This window comes from Crocodylus porosus, unplaced genomic scaffold (assembly GCF_001723895.1).
Source record: "Crocodylus porosus isolate Cpor-Errol unplaced genomic scaffold, CroPor_comp1, whole genome shotgun sequence".
NCBI classification, from domain to species: Eukaryota; Metazoa; Chordata; order Crocodylia; family Crocodylidae; genus Crocodylus; species Crocodylus porosus.
In genome coordinates this window covers 7,333,279-7,348,625 of record NW_017728926.1, presented here as the reverse complement: position 1 = coordinate 7,348,625, position 15,347 = coordinate 7,333,279, and the positions used below count along the sequence as shown (strand labels likewise).

At 40.9% G+C, this 15,347-nt stretch overlaps 1 protein-coding gene across 1 annotated transcript in view; it reads right to left on the bottom strand.

The window, feature by feature from the left end:
- The window catches only part of GNB1 (G protein subunit beta 1), a 92,985-nt gene extending 77,638 nt beyond the window's left edge, over window positions 1-15,347 (bottom strand). Inside the window, exon 1 of the mRNA XM_019541293.1 lies at window positions 15,307-15,347. The gene's annotated coding sequence lies outside the window, so the exon portion shown is untranslated. The remainder of the gene's footprint in view (window positions 1-15,306) is intronic.

The following is a 15,347-nucleotide window of genomic DNA, read 5'->3' as shown; positions in this document are numbered from 1 at the left end:
GTCATTTGACCCCAGTATTCTTTCCTGCCATGGCAGGGGGTCGGACTAGATGATCTGCTCAGGTCCCTTCCGACCCTAGAAGGTATGAAACTAGTAGAAGATAAATAGGACACCTTCAAAATGAAGCAAGCAATTAAGCTGTTCTAGCAGATGATATAGTACTGATTTACTACTTCTAAATCTCCTGAAGGTGTAACAAATGTTCAGCCTGGACACCAATGCCAGCGATATTAGATGTACATGTATCTGATCAAGACTTCTTCGACATGATTTCTCCTAGCACATACCGCACAGCACTAGTCTGTTCTGTAACTCTTCAATCACCACAACCTGCATTCAGTGTACATGCCTAAAGAGTTTAATTCCATTAGTGCCTCTGACATTTTATATTGAATAGAAGCCATCCTAATTTCTTGTAGCCTCCCAGACATCCTTTCACTGCATCTTGTAGAGCCAATAAAAAAAACAAATTAAGGCTTATGGGAGGGCAATGGAAAACAATCTTTTTAGCTGGAGGGCATTATTTCACAACTAGCACAAGCTGGTAGTGACCAGTTACAGCCTTTTTAAAAGGTTATTTGGAGATTCCGGGGGGGGGGGGGTGTCAGGGAGCACACTAGTCTCAACGTAAGTCCCAGTGGACATGCATCCATATCCCAAAATTGCAACAGCTATCCATAGCAGACTGAACAGAAGGCTAGGAAGAAGCAGAGCTGGGGAAACCTCCAAACCTTGAACAGGGAGATGTCTGGAAATAGACAGGAAACCTCTTTTCTCACCAGCTAATTGTGGGACAGTGTTCACATTTTATTGGATGCTCACTAGCCAAAGGCAAAAGGTACAAACTAAGTAGAAAGCCAACAGCAAGAGGACAAAGTTTTAGTTTCTTACCTGGGCATAGTCACTACTACAGTGCCCCCTCAACCCCATCTGATTTTTGATATCTGTCTCAGGAGAGTAGATTTATTCAGGAAAAGGCGGGAAGAGAACAGAAAAACACAGAAGACAGGTAAATATATAGAGAAGAGAAAAAAAAAAAGTGAAAGTAGAGGGGAAGCCAACAATGAAAATTATTACAGGGTGGGGAGATATACCCACTGCCAATAAATAATGAAGTATAAAATCAAAAAAGGGAAAGACAAATGAACAAAAAAACAGGAGAAATGTGTTGAATTAAAGCCTGGAACCCTAGAGATTCAGGGTTCATCTCCTAAGTCTTCTGTAAACTCTCTACAACACAGTTCACAATTAATTTCGGACATCTATGTCCTGCAGTAATACAAATACTTCATTCTAAAAAAAAAAATCATCAAGCTGATCATCATTACTATACCTATGATGTAGTTGCAAACAGTAAAATCTTTTTCCTTTTATACAACAAGAGCCACGTGGTTTCAAGATCCAGCATAAGCATACAACACAGCAGGTAATTTTCACCCTAGCAAGTAAACCTAGTCCTCAGGCTGGCAGACCTCAAATAAATTTCTCCAGACCTGGCTTAGATTATGAAAATGTATTAGCTCTATTGTGAAAAAGCAGGATTTACATGCATAGGAATCTTAAAGGATCATAATATAGACACTATCCTCTTCCATCTAGAGCTTGCCAGACGGCATTAACCCCAAAAATTTCCAGTATGGTTTTAAACATCTCCTTCCCATAATCAAGGCTTCTGCATCTATAAGGTTTTAAAAAGTCTCCCTATTTTTCAGAGTTTTCTATCTTTTTTATGACAAAAGTAGAAGATTCCCTATAGAAAACACTATAAAATTGAATGTAAAAGCAGCTGAGAGTAAATATGATAAAGAAATCACAAGAGACATTAGGAATGATTAAGTTAGAAATATTTAAATCGTAATACCTAGCAGTCCACAATTTAGTTTCCATGAAAAAACGTTTTCATTAGCCTTTTGTCAGCAGTAAACACAGTTGCTTTTGTAACAGGAATACAGCATCTCCCTGATGTGCTGGAAATCCAAATAACATGATTACATACGTTTACACATGAGAAGCAAAATGAAAATAGCCGGTGAAGCGGACCTGTCTAACTTCACTATACAGAAGAAGTAAAAAGGCGGGCAAGAGTGCCACAAAATCAGGTCTGCACCCACCCCTAGTGTCACTCCAATCTTTTCCCCTGTGCAGTCTGCTGCTCCATTTGCTCCCTGCCCTGTGGTCCCTTCCCAATCTACTGATCCACTTTCTGCCCTATTTGCTGCTCTGCTGTTTCTTGCCCTGTCACTGTGCTGCCTGTCCCCTTGCTGGTCTACCAGATGCCACGCAGAGGCAGCCTGTGACACCTGTGGCATGCATGCCACAGCCTGGCCATCCCTTTATGTTTTACTCAAAGGGCCAGATTCTTTTTCAACTGTTGGGCGTATAAGTGTCCTCATGCACATACATACAATTCAATTCCTGCTCAAGTCCCTGAGAATCCACTAATGCAGGGGTTGTTAACTGGGGGTACCTGGGAAGGCCCTAGGGGGTACGCGCGGGCAGGCAGGGATGGAGCACTGCCACCTACCACCCCGCGCCACCACCACCTCCCAGGAGCAGGGCTAGGGCAGCAGCGCCCCTCTGCAGGCTGTGCAGGCACCACCCAGCCGACCAGACGCAGGGAGGAAGCTTGCATGCAGCAGCTGCTGCCACCGCCACCACCTACTACCCCACGCTGCCCACCACTCTGCATCTGGCTGTACCCTGCCCAGCATCCAGCCACCAGGGATTCACTTACTAAAAAAGGTTGAAAACCCCTGCACAAATGCATCAGCTTTTGTAACAACCACACTACCCTTAAGACTGAGTCACAAAAAATCTGCAAAGAGGATGCACCCACTTTTTGCATTAAGTGCTTTTCAAAGACTCAGGGAGAGTGGAACAGAATCACACTTAGACATGTAAGTGGACTTGGATGCTTAAGAGGTGGAATGGACTCTGGCCCAAAATATATTCAGAAACATTGAAAATCTATTTTTCACCATTTATGTTAATTCAATTACATACATGCAACACAAAAAAATCCTGCTGCTTGAAAATAGTTCTCTCTTTCAATAAAAGACCGCATAACATTTTTAGGAAATGAAGCTTTCCAATTCAAAGAATTGTATGGAGTGTTAGTAACTTGTACGACACAAGCTGCTATGCTTGCCATTGATTGGATCTTCATAGACAATTCTTCTATAAAAGTAGGTAGAAGAACAGCAAACCTACAGGAACCATAACATACCAACACAACTGGAAGCTTACTTATGGACATTTAGCTGGACATGTCTCAAACCAGAACAAACTGATCTATAGGGCTGAAGTAGTGGTTTAGTTTTCCTGCTAAGTTCCTACTTTTTGGACGTGTCATACCTGTGCTACTAATAGCTTAGGCTATTGACTACTAAGCTCAGTGCTGGACAAAATGCGTCACACACAAGCTAAGTACGTTTATATTTTGTATATAGGAATAATCCTTGCCACATGAAATGAGCAAGTTTCAAATTCAAAACCTTTTGAACTAGCAGGGATAGATACAAATACAGCTCATTCTTATGATACAGGTAAACTGTTTCTAGTCCTTATAATTAACAAGATTTCAGATGTCAAAAATATGATGCTTAAATACCATCTTTCTTTCCCCATATATTGCTACATGCACTTCCAAATAGTGCAAAGCATTACACTAACAAGTGGTTCTTGATATATTAGCTACCAGTGATAAAAGCAAAGAAGAGACAGTAGGAACCAGTAATACAATAGTGACCTATTTTGTAGAATGTGGTCTTTACTTCACTTACTGAGTTGCTGCTGCTCCCCTTGAAAGTGGAATGAGGCATCATTTCTGACATCAGAAACAGCAATGGGCTAAAAGGGTTACTGAGCACATTATAGAAATCTTGCACAGGAACCACAAAAACATGTATATAGACTGCTAAGATCTTTAAACCATTGAGAAATTTTATAGGATAACTCCGGACTAACTTGCCAGAATCTAGACATCAAAGTTACATTTTCAAAGTCTGTGCAAAAACAATTCTCTTAAGAGAAATTACTTAATGTTTTTAATCTACAATCAAATAAAGAAGCCTGCTTACTGACTTCTGCCACTGAATATTAACGTGTGTAGGTCAATAAAACCTAGATTCTCTAATGCATAAAAGTAACTACTGTACATTTGATTTAAAAACACTGAATTTGGGGCCATTCAACTATAAATCCTTGGATTATAGTAACTGGATTTAAAGGCAAAGAATACTCAGAAAGTGTGTATGTTAATTTTAAGGCAGCATCTCCTAACTTTTATTAAAATCCAGGACTTTGTAACCTGGAGCATAAATAAATTGCTATAAACATTAAGCGAGCTGTTGGTGATCTTTGAACAGCCAACACCTTTCCTCAACAGGCAATGGTCCCCCTCTACTGAGAGCTTCAGAGGGCCTGCTGTAAATCACCTAATAAAAGAGCACTTGATAGGAGTATTCCCACATGCATCTTCTCATAACATTTGGAAAAAAGTCTAAAACTTTGACTGGTTGGCATATTTATAATTAATCAATCATTTAAGCAGGACATAAAGAGGGAAGAAGTAATGTTGGACTGTTTTATTTTCTCAGGCCTACTGAAAGTAAAAAGCCTCTTTTTATTTTAGGCCCCTTGGACAAGAACATCTCAGTGGCAATTTCCACAATTCAAAATCCACTGCAAAAATTAAATCTTTTTTCCAGGCTCTTGAAACATACAGCTGTCTGCTTTGGTAAGTTCTCTTCTTTTATGTACCAAGCATAAGTAGTACCCCAACATCATGCTGTTACATGCAAAATGTAATGCTTATGTTGATGCTCCTTTTTTAATGCAGCAAAAGACTACAGTAAATACAGCACTGTAATACTCTACATAAAACAGGACGTGTCACACAGAGTATTGAAGAATCACCCCAACAATGTTAAAAGCTTTACACAGGAAAGAGAAAAAGGAGAAATTTTATCTTGATCTTGGCAATATTGTTCATTTAATAATGAGCAAAACAGAAGTCGTAGCATCCATTTACAATGTTGAAAAAGACCTTAACAACAATATATCACAGGGTTTTGCAATGCATATCCAGACAGAAGGAACACTGTACTGAAGCTCATATTTGCTCATAACTTGCCAATGTTCTTGTCTGTCCTTAGATTTTCACTTAAGAAACCTAACAATATATCTAACCATTAACTGTCTCAGAAAGCCATGTTGTTACATGTTCAGAGTGTAAAATAACCTATACTAAAACAGCTACATTTTTCCCCTGGTTAAAAAAAAAAAAAAAAAAAGCATCTGAGAAATATATCCAACGTTGCCAACAGAAACCCAAATGAGAAATGTAAGCTGTCCCAAGAATGTGTGGACTATTACTACTGGGCATTTAAATTCAGTCTCCAAAGCAGCTAACCTGTAATTTTAAAGTGAACTATAAATTCTTCTGTCAAAAAAGTCGGTTTCTAGTCTGTTTGAACTTCCCACGAAACACAAGATCCTCTCACAATGAATACTTGTGTCAAGTTCCATACATTTTCAGATAAAATTAATCTCTACTTAGAGAGAGAGTGATTTCTACAGCATACTCAGTTATATGCATTTCCTTAAAACAACAGACATGCAAGCAAAGAAAAGTGAAGCAGCTATGAACCTGATCATCAATAAATAAGAACACAGGAGAGGGAGAAAAAGGCAAGGAACAAAACAGAGAAAGTTTAGAAGCAGAAAAATAAGCAAACTGACTTTCACAGGCAGATAAGTATAGAAGCATTTTAAAGCAGCTACATAAAAGAGGAAGATGTATTTTTTCCCTACAGATGGGAAGGTAATAACTGCTACCAGGTTTTGCAATTAAGATTATCTAAACTATTATTAGAAGGGAACCTAAAAACAGTAGCTAAAAGGTTAACAGTTACCATCATTCTGATGCAAGAAAAAAAGTGTGAAATATATTAGCTATCACTTTCATGTCACCAGTGTAGGTATGGTCATTTATGACATCATCCTGGTAGCCTTGCAAAACTCATACCATTCGAAATGGGGCGGGGGGGAAATTGAGAACAACTTCTGGAGTGTGAACAAGGCTTGGTGCTTGGCCTGGTAACATATTCACAATCATTTGTTAAGGCTGCATTACGAGCTTTCAGAGCTGAATATTTTAAGTATTTTACCTACAACTTTGAGAAAAGAAAATGACAATGTCCTTCTCCTTGTAATAAAAGCAAAACAATAAATCGTCTGATTACCATCCGGCTGGTAAGTCTGCTGGGGGTGGGAAAGGCAGATCGAGGCCCCTGCAGTGAGGGAGGGAGTGGGGCTGGGGCAGGTGTTGTCTGGGGGGTGGCTCCCACCACTGTGAGCATACCTGGAGGCAGCATGGGGCCATGTGCCCCCACAGATCTGTGCACAGGGTTGAGGTGGGCCCATAGCACCCCCCCCCAGTGCCCACCACCCACACCAAGCACAGCTCCTGCTGGGAAAAGCCCAGAACCGCCCCCAGCTCCAGCAGACAGTGGCAGCCCACCCTTGCCCTATGCATATATCTGGGGGGCACATGCCTCCCCCAGGGGTCCACGCAGTGGTAGGAGCTCCCCACTTCCCCCTGTATCTCTCAGACGAGCTGCTTGTGGCTCCATCTGGTGTCCCACCACAGCTAGGTAGTGCCTGCCCCAGCAACACTCCCTCCCTCACTGCAGGAGCCTCAATCTGCCCCTCCCCTCCACCCCCACACTTACCACCCAGATGCCGTTATCCAAGCTGCCAGGCTGGCTGCATGCATGCTACGGCTGCGTACATACACACAGCACTTAGTGGAGACATTATTGGCCACATCAGCCAAAAAAAGCTGACTGCCGATAGTGTAAATTTCTCTTTTATTGATGCCGATACGATGTGGAATGATGTCTCGGTGCGCCACTACCAATTTTATATTTAGCAGTGTCGGTTGATAGCCCTATAGACTTTAGAAAGAAAGGTAAACTCTGTTCAGTGGAGTGTACATTCATCCATGAATGCAACTGACAAGGCATCTTGAACATGGCTAAAAATTGCTAGCGCTAATGATAGGGCTACAAAGAAAAAGCAGTTTAGCTTTCCAGAATTCAAATAATCTTTTTCATGCATTAAACTATGCTTCCTTTCCAAACAAAGGATGCCTAGTAATTGTGGAGAACTGCAGGCTGAAAATTTAGTTAATCAAATATAACAAATTATTTTTGCAAGGCCGAATTTTATGACAAAAATATCAAACAAGTGTGTGTTGCTTTTGCAAGATTCAGTTAAAATCAGGCACTGTTTCTTTTATCGCTCCCCCTCCCAACCCCTTTGTCCTCAGCTCATCGCTTTCTCTCTCTAAAATTACCAGAATCATTTGTGAAAAAACTTCATTCTGTGGATTATCCCACTCTTATCACTTGTTAGTTACAGGACCATCTGACAGGTCTCCTCTCTCTTGCACGAGTGTACTTCCAACAGTTCCTAGGTCTCATGTCTTTATATACCCAAGGTGCAATTCTCGCTCCCACACACAGTACTTCCACCTACCAAGGCTTCATCTACATAACATTCTTACCCCACAGGCCAAATTAAATCATAGCTGTGGAAGAAAATGTTTAGCAAAAGAAGGATTTTAAACCAATCTATGTTTATGTCTCTTGGGATTACAGCTCCTAACAGTAACCAAGGCTTAACTTCCTCTGACACACCTATTGGGTATTTCTAACTCAGCGTAGTTTCTCTGAGCTTTTAAGCATTCCTTTTTAAACCTACCACAATTCTTTTGATCTCCTGATTTCTCTCTCTTCTCCCTCACCTGACATAATCTCTTAACAACTCTCATGTGTTTACTGATATATGTATCTTATCTTAACTTTGTTGGACCAGCCATGTCATCCGGACGTCTGCTCAAGCAAGTTTTATTCTTCCAGCTCAGCCAAGGCGTACACTCAAGTAGAGGGCAGAGAAAGCACTTCAGAGATGTCCTCAAAGACAACTTAAAAAAAAATCAACATTGAAGTCAATTTGTAGGAGACTTGTCACCTAAGATGACCCCAAATGGAGGAAGAGTCTGCTGGAGGGATCTCAGTACTTTGAAACCTCATGGCAACAACAGGAGATGAAAAAGTAGGAGTGGCAGAAACAGCGTGTCGCAGCCCAAATCAAGACTCCAATGCCACCCACTCCACAAAGAAACACACATCCAAGCTGCAGTAGCATCCATCAATCCCAGATAGGCCTCATCAGCCATCTTAGGACACACAGAGAGATAAGACAATCATGGAAGATGCTCTGAGGGATTACCGAAAAAGTATCTTCAATTAATTCTTTTTCCTCCTTGCTTACCTTTTATTAAATTGATAGTCAATCAGTAAACCCAATAACCATATCCCAATAACCAGGTCAACATATAATATTCATAAATTTATACAGCAACTTCAGATACATAGCACCTACAAGAACCACACAAATCAACTTTCTGCCTAGCATCTGAAATTAGCAGGACATAATTTAGAATGATTAGTTTATAGTCTCGCCACCAAGCATACTTACACTCCCATGTGTAAGAAGTCCCAGAAACTTTACTGTGGCTTATATACAAGAAAAAAAATGATAATGGAGGCATCTAATTACCATATGCATGGGGGGGGAAGAGAGCATGGTACACACAGCAAGTAAGAATTATGCAGTTCTCAAACCGCCATTACGACGTGGTTATCTTTTTGCTAGACATCTAGGACATGTCTGTCTGGAAACTGAGAACACAAAGAAAAAGTCGAACAGTGCCCTTTACATTTAACATATTACACTTCCAGCTGAAGTCTCCACCATGAATAAAAGTCTTTCTTAACTAAAACCATACCAAACTAGCTTCAATATTGTAATCTGAATGATTACACATATAATATTTATTAAAAAGTTTGGATACCCTTGAGGAGGAATTCCATTTTCCTTTGGACATCCAAGTAGCAGATTTTTAACAACGTAAGTAACATAAGTATGTCACTTACAGACAGAAATTCTAGTTCCATGGCAGTCTGGACACCAAAGTATATGCATGTAGACTGAGCATAGTAGACCATGTGCTGCCCAGGCACATATGTAGCTACATATGTGCACCCCTCATGAATACATACCAGCATGTAAGATCTGAAGATACAGACAGCCAGAAATGCAGGATTAGTGGGTATTTTAACCCAAATAATTCATTGGTTAGGGCTCTCCCCCTGAACTCAAGGACCCAGGTTCTAGACCTATCCTTTCCCACTGGGTTTGAATTTGTAATGCTGACTTGCCACCACAACACTTTAACCACTATGCCAGGGGCCAGGTGTTAGGCAGATCCTTCTCTAGTATTCCTCTTGAAGCTGGCCCTCTGGCCAGTAGAAGTTATATGAAGCCAGCAAGTCACAGGCTGCATGGCTCAGTGGGTGGTTGCTACCTTGGAAGGGAATGGGCCATGGATTCTGGCCTTCACCCTTGCTCCCAAAAGGACAAAAATCCCTCCACTTCTGTGCCATTTATTAATTTTACCCACTGACTATTAAATGCAAGAGGCACTGGCTCAGCCTCAGAAGGAGCACCAGAGACCAGTCTAGATAATGCCTGACCTGTGGTATAATAACTAGTGCATTGTGCTAATAAATCAGACACATTCAGATAGGCAGGGGAAGGGGAGGGTGCTAGAAGCTGCATCTGTCTTCTTGGGCGAGTGCCCACATGACTCAGCTACTGGGACTAAACATGGGACAGCCTTCCTTCCCCATCATGATTTTTTCCCCTGGAACTCACATGTGTACGTAGCAACATATACGCACAGTCTATAGCATGGGTGGGCAATTATTTCAGACGAAAGGCTGCTTACCCAGTTTTCATAAGCTGTTGAGGGCTGCACGGGTAGCCCCGGCACTTGACAGGGACCACACCCCCATCACCATCTTGTAACTGGAAGTCCCGCCCCCTAACTTTTGCCATCAGAAGTCCCTCCCCCTTCCCCCAGAAGTACTCCTTTCAGCAAAGGGTTTTACCGTCTCAGAAGCAGAAAAAGACCAAATTATATGCTAAAAAGTGAAAAACTAAAACATTCATTAATTAAAAAAGTATATTTTTGTTCTGGTTTACATATGTTTGTGTAGTATACATATAAGTGATTGTATATCATAGCTTAAAATGAAGTCTTATACTTGTATACTGTGGGGGGTATAGGTTTGTGGGGGGCTGTGGGTATGTGAGAGGGTGTGTCTTTGGGGTGTGGATAGATGTGAGGGGGTGGGGTGAGTGAACATGTGGGGTGTAGGTGGGTATGGGGTTTGTGGGGAGCTGAGGGGGGAGGCTGGCTGCGGTGTGCGAGTCCGCATGTATGGCAGTGTGGGGGGGGTTGTGCATGTGTATGGTGGAGTATATGTGGGACTCACCCTACAAACACATACACACCCCCAGAGGTTCTGGCACAGCCCCATGCTTCCTGGTCCGGCGATGCAGCCCTGTGGTGCTGGAGCAGGGCGGGGACAGGAAGGCAGGGAAATGGCTTGGGGTAGGATGGGTGGGGTGGGGCTGTTGCATCCTGCAGAGGCAGTTGGCTAGAAACCTGCCACTCAGACAAGCAAAGGGAAATAGAATTCAAGCTCCGGTGTTACTAAGTTTACAATGTGAGATAACAAACAACAACAACAAAATAAAAAGTATGAAGGCTAGATTTGTTACCCTACTTGGTTTTTAAAATTTAGAGAAGATTTTGATCCCCGGAACCTCCAAAGGTCTGGTTCTATTCCATGACTACCCTATCCTCCAAGTTTTCTGTGAAACCACAAAAATGGCTCTTTCTTTAAAACAAACAAATAAAAAAACACCACTCCTGTTTAAAAAAAAAAAAAGCATCAATATTGAGCTTTTAAATCTGTTTTTCCATGTCTACGTCTCTGCCCCCACAAGAAGCCTTTACAGCAATTCATATCGATTACTTTGGCATCCAATGGTCAAGACCCAGTTAACAGTGAGCTCAAAGCTTTTAATATTGTGCTAAATTACCACATGGGTCTAATACCAACAGATTTTGCATATAATTTTTTCTTTTCCTTTTATGGTTCTTTAAAAAAAAGAGTAAAAAAAAAAATTTAGATTTCAACTAAGAAACCTTAAAACTAAAAACACTCTTTGGAGATTTGGTAAACTGCAGTCCTATAGCAAATTGGCCCTTATTGTTTATGAAAAAAATGGAGATAATTTTGTCAATTTTGCATCCATCATTTCAAGGGGGGGAAACCCCACATTTTTATAAACTGGATAAAAGTTAATTGTTAGCTTACACTTATGGTTGTAGTCAGAAAGCCTTCCCTCTTAAGATTTCTACCCAATCCTAAGTAACAAAGTAGCTAACTAGCACAAGTTAGTCAATTGTAGGGTTATTTATGCTTTCTCCACCACAACCAACAACATTATATTGTGGAAACACCAGCATTACTGTAGCATTAGAGAAGACAGTCCTAAGAAGATTTGTCTAATAGTAATTCAACCATATGACTACATGATCTCTCATTTCCATTTGTCAGAATCAAACTAGTGCTAAATGGGAGTCTCAAAACAATACGGTATGCCATATGGCTAAAACTGGATATTAAAATTGAGAATATCAATTACCAATCCACTAATGCGGAGAGCCAAAATCCATGGACAGTAAGAATTTAATCCAATTCAGAGACTGAAACATAAGCCAAGCCCTGAGTGCAGGAGGCAAAACCTAGGGTCATTTTAACAGAAAGCAACAAATTCCAAATTTCAATGACAATACGCTCTTCAGTTAGTAAATACAATATCATCTTAACACATCTAACTCACAGCATAAGCACTGCTGGGAGTCAACCTAGCAAGGAAAGACAACTTCAGTTGTATGCAAAAGGGATCTTGCTTTGTTAAGGAAGTATTTTTGAACTCCAACTTTTCTAAAGGAAAACAAATAGACACGGAGTAAAATAATAAGAAAAAGTAAAGTTACATTTATAATTTATATCTCCACACTGACGTTATATTTACTGGCATCTAATTTCACACTGCAGTTGAGAAATCATAACTCAAAGTATAACTGCTAAGGAGTTAGTTGCTTCCTACATGACCTAACTTAAGCCTCCAAAACACCAGGAAGTTATTACATACAACATCCAGTAATACCTTTCTTAGCTTTAAGGAGGGTGTCCTAAAACACACAAAATATATATTTGTGGTCAATTATTCCAAAGCACTCATATTTTCATGCCGGATATAGAACAACAGAAGGCAAACCTACACTTCATATTTTAGGGGTATTTGTTCCACCCCGCCCCCATTTCTAATCAGAAAATTATTTACTTATTTCACTTTTTAAAGTTAAGATAGCTGTATTGTGTATTCACAAATCAGATGGGATGATGAATACTGTCATAGAGAAAATTCTATACATATTCAAATGGAAGGATGCATGCTAGGGGATTTTACCACCCCCGCCCTCCCCAAATATTGTGATTTTTTGTTAACTTTTGTACTAGATCTTCAATTATATTCCTCAAATTGGGAAAAAGGTCCTAACACAATGCTCTACCAGGACCTACACTGGGTTTCTAACCTCAGGTACCAACTAAGTTTTCATGATAGGATGCTTGCTGCAAACTGAACTAGCAACTGAAAGGACTACTAAGCAGAGATAAATTTATACGGCCTTAGTCACTCAATGCAGGAGACTACAATGGTTTTTCCCATTTATTTCTTTTTTAGCTTAAAAAAATCTGAAGTACTAGTAATAGTACCAAGTACTAATACTGTCAGTTTCAAATTCAGTGGAACACAATAAAAAAATTAAACCAAAATTTTACGCTAACAGATTTTTAAAAAGTTCTCTATAAGTTTTTGAGCTAATTAGAGAAATGTTAATTTCTTTAATACGAATCTGCATTTTGGGATATATACACTTCCTGTAAAAATCAGAGTGGGGGAAAAAAACTTTAATCATAAAAAGGTTCCTACAGCCTTAGGAAAATTAAGCTATAAAAGCATCTGGCAAGTGATGAATTATACAAAAATAAATCTACATAGCAATACCAGAATTCACATACCATTATTAAGGGGAGAGAGAAAATTTTAATTCAGAAAACATCAAAAAAGCAGCCAAGTATTTTGTGTAGTTTGACATATATTTTAGAACGGTTAAGAGCCATTTGATAATGCTTAAGGATAAGTAAATCTGTTTTTGTCACGTATTAGCTGAACAGTTTATTTTAATCAAGTGTCTAAACTGGGGGGGGGCGGGGAAGGTTAGCTTTCTATAATTAATAAACCAGGAAACCCAATAGGCTTTGATTATGAAATATACACTTTAATATGGTACAAAACCACTTTGTAAAAGATTTTATAAATGTAATTTTTAAAATAGGGCACAGAACACAGAAAAAGATTTTAACATGCAAATAGCCTTTTCATTTCTTCTCCCCCTCATCTAGTGTAAAAGAATAATTATGCAAACTGACAATTTCAGGTCAAATGCAGTTTTAAAAGGTTCCACAAATCATTGGAGGGCTCTGAAGCAGAAGGGCGCTTCCTTTCTATGATGAGAGGAAAAAAAAAAAAAAAAAAAAAGAGAGAGAGAGAGATGATTGTCTACATGGGGGTCTAATTATTACTAGGATGGTAAGAAACAAGCAATTCTACCGAGCCTTTTATACAGTTTTTATTCATACAGAACTCAATTCTGGATTATATGAACATATGTGCTCATTAAAATTTGTTGCTGAAATAAGCTAGAATTTTTTTTTTCCAAATGCCATTATGAACAGACATTAGGCATCATGTTACTGCTTTAACCAGTCACAGCCTATGTGAAAATTTCAATAAAACTATTTACTCCTCCCACCTAGTCTCCTGTACTGGGGGGAAATGCTACAAAAAATTAAAAATAAGCAATACCTATAAATTTGTTTTATCGTCCGCCCCCCACCCCCCAAGCCTTGCTCCTACTGCAAAAAAGGAGAAAGGAAACAAAAAAGACAAATCTAAAATGCAACTAAGGATAGTGTCTAGTTTGTCAAAGCTGTGGTGAGGAGGAGTTGAAAATGAGAGAGCTGCCTTGCTGCAAACGCCATCTTGTTGCAGTTATTGGGCCCAGGCACAGAAGAATCCATTCATTCACAGCAAAAAGAAAATCAAACACACACCCCGGTAATCTGCAGCCACCGAAACAACTGCACTATTATCACCCTTTCTCTCCCCCTAAAACACACTGAATCGGAAGAGATTAATGTATAGCACTTATAAAGAGTTTACCTCTCTAGGTAGGAGCTTATTTTTTCAGTTGCATTTCCCACATAGAAACGGACCGCATTTTGTCTTGTCACATCCCCATGTTCGGCAGACAAGCCTCAAAATGTGGGATACCTGCCGCCCCTTACAGTTTGGTAATTTCTGCACCTAACGGTATCTCATTTTAATGCCAGTCTCCGAACACCTCCCTTTGGAGGTCAGCCTGCTGCTTCAGAAACCATTTTAATGATATAGCTTTGCTTTTCCCCACCCCCCAGCTTTTTTCAATTTGAGACGGTATCCCCTAGCAGGTAGGCAATGCCTCATAACGTGGCTGCCAGCATTCTCCCAAGGATGCTTTATTTAAAACCAGTCCTGAGCCAAACTGGGTTGGAGAACCGTGAAAAATTGCACACGTTAAAATTTCAACTGATCCCCACACACGATGAATTGACATCGTAGAATAACCTCTACATCATCCTGATTTTCTGCTGGACAAGATTTCTCTTTCTCCCCCCACCCTTCAATTGATTCTTCCCTCTCCTATGCCTCTGCGCGCCTTACGCCCATTTTCAGGTTTTGAGATGCAGTTTTGCAATGATAAGCAAATTTCTAATCTAAGCAACCCCTTGAATGAGAGGCAAAGGGGGGCGGAAGGGTGCTGAAAACAGTACGGGAGCGAACGAGGCTTGAAAAACCAGATCTATTTTTCACAGGATTTCAACAGCGAGCGGCTCCCTTGTTCTGCCGGAGCGCGCACACATCCTCCATGATGGGAAACGCTCCGGGTTCAGGCTCACACAAACATGCAGCACAAGGCCAACTCCAGATGTGCACCCCCCCTTGCAGGCGGCGGACCCCCCCGCGAGCGCCAGATGTTCCCGGGGTTTCCCGCCCCGCACTCACCTCGGCTCGGCTCCCCTCGGCCGCACCAAGCCCCCGGCGCCCCCGACACCAGACACGACAGGGCCCCGCCGGGCCGGGCCGGGTGCTGCGGGGGGATGGGAGCCCTAACTGTGAGGGGAGGAGGAGGAGGAGGAAGGGCGGTACCTGCTCCTCGGGGCCGCGGTGCCCGCTCCGGCTGAGGGGGG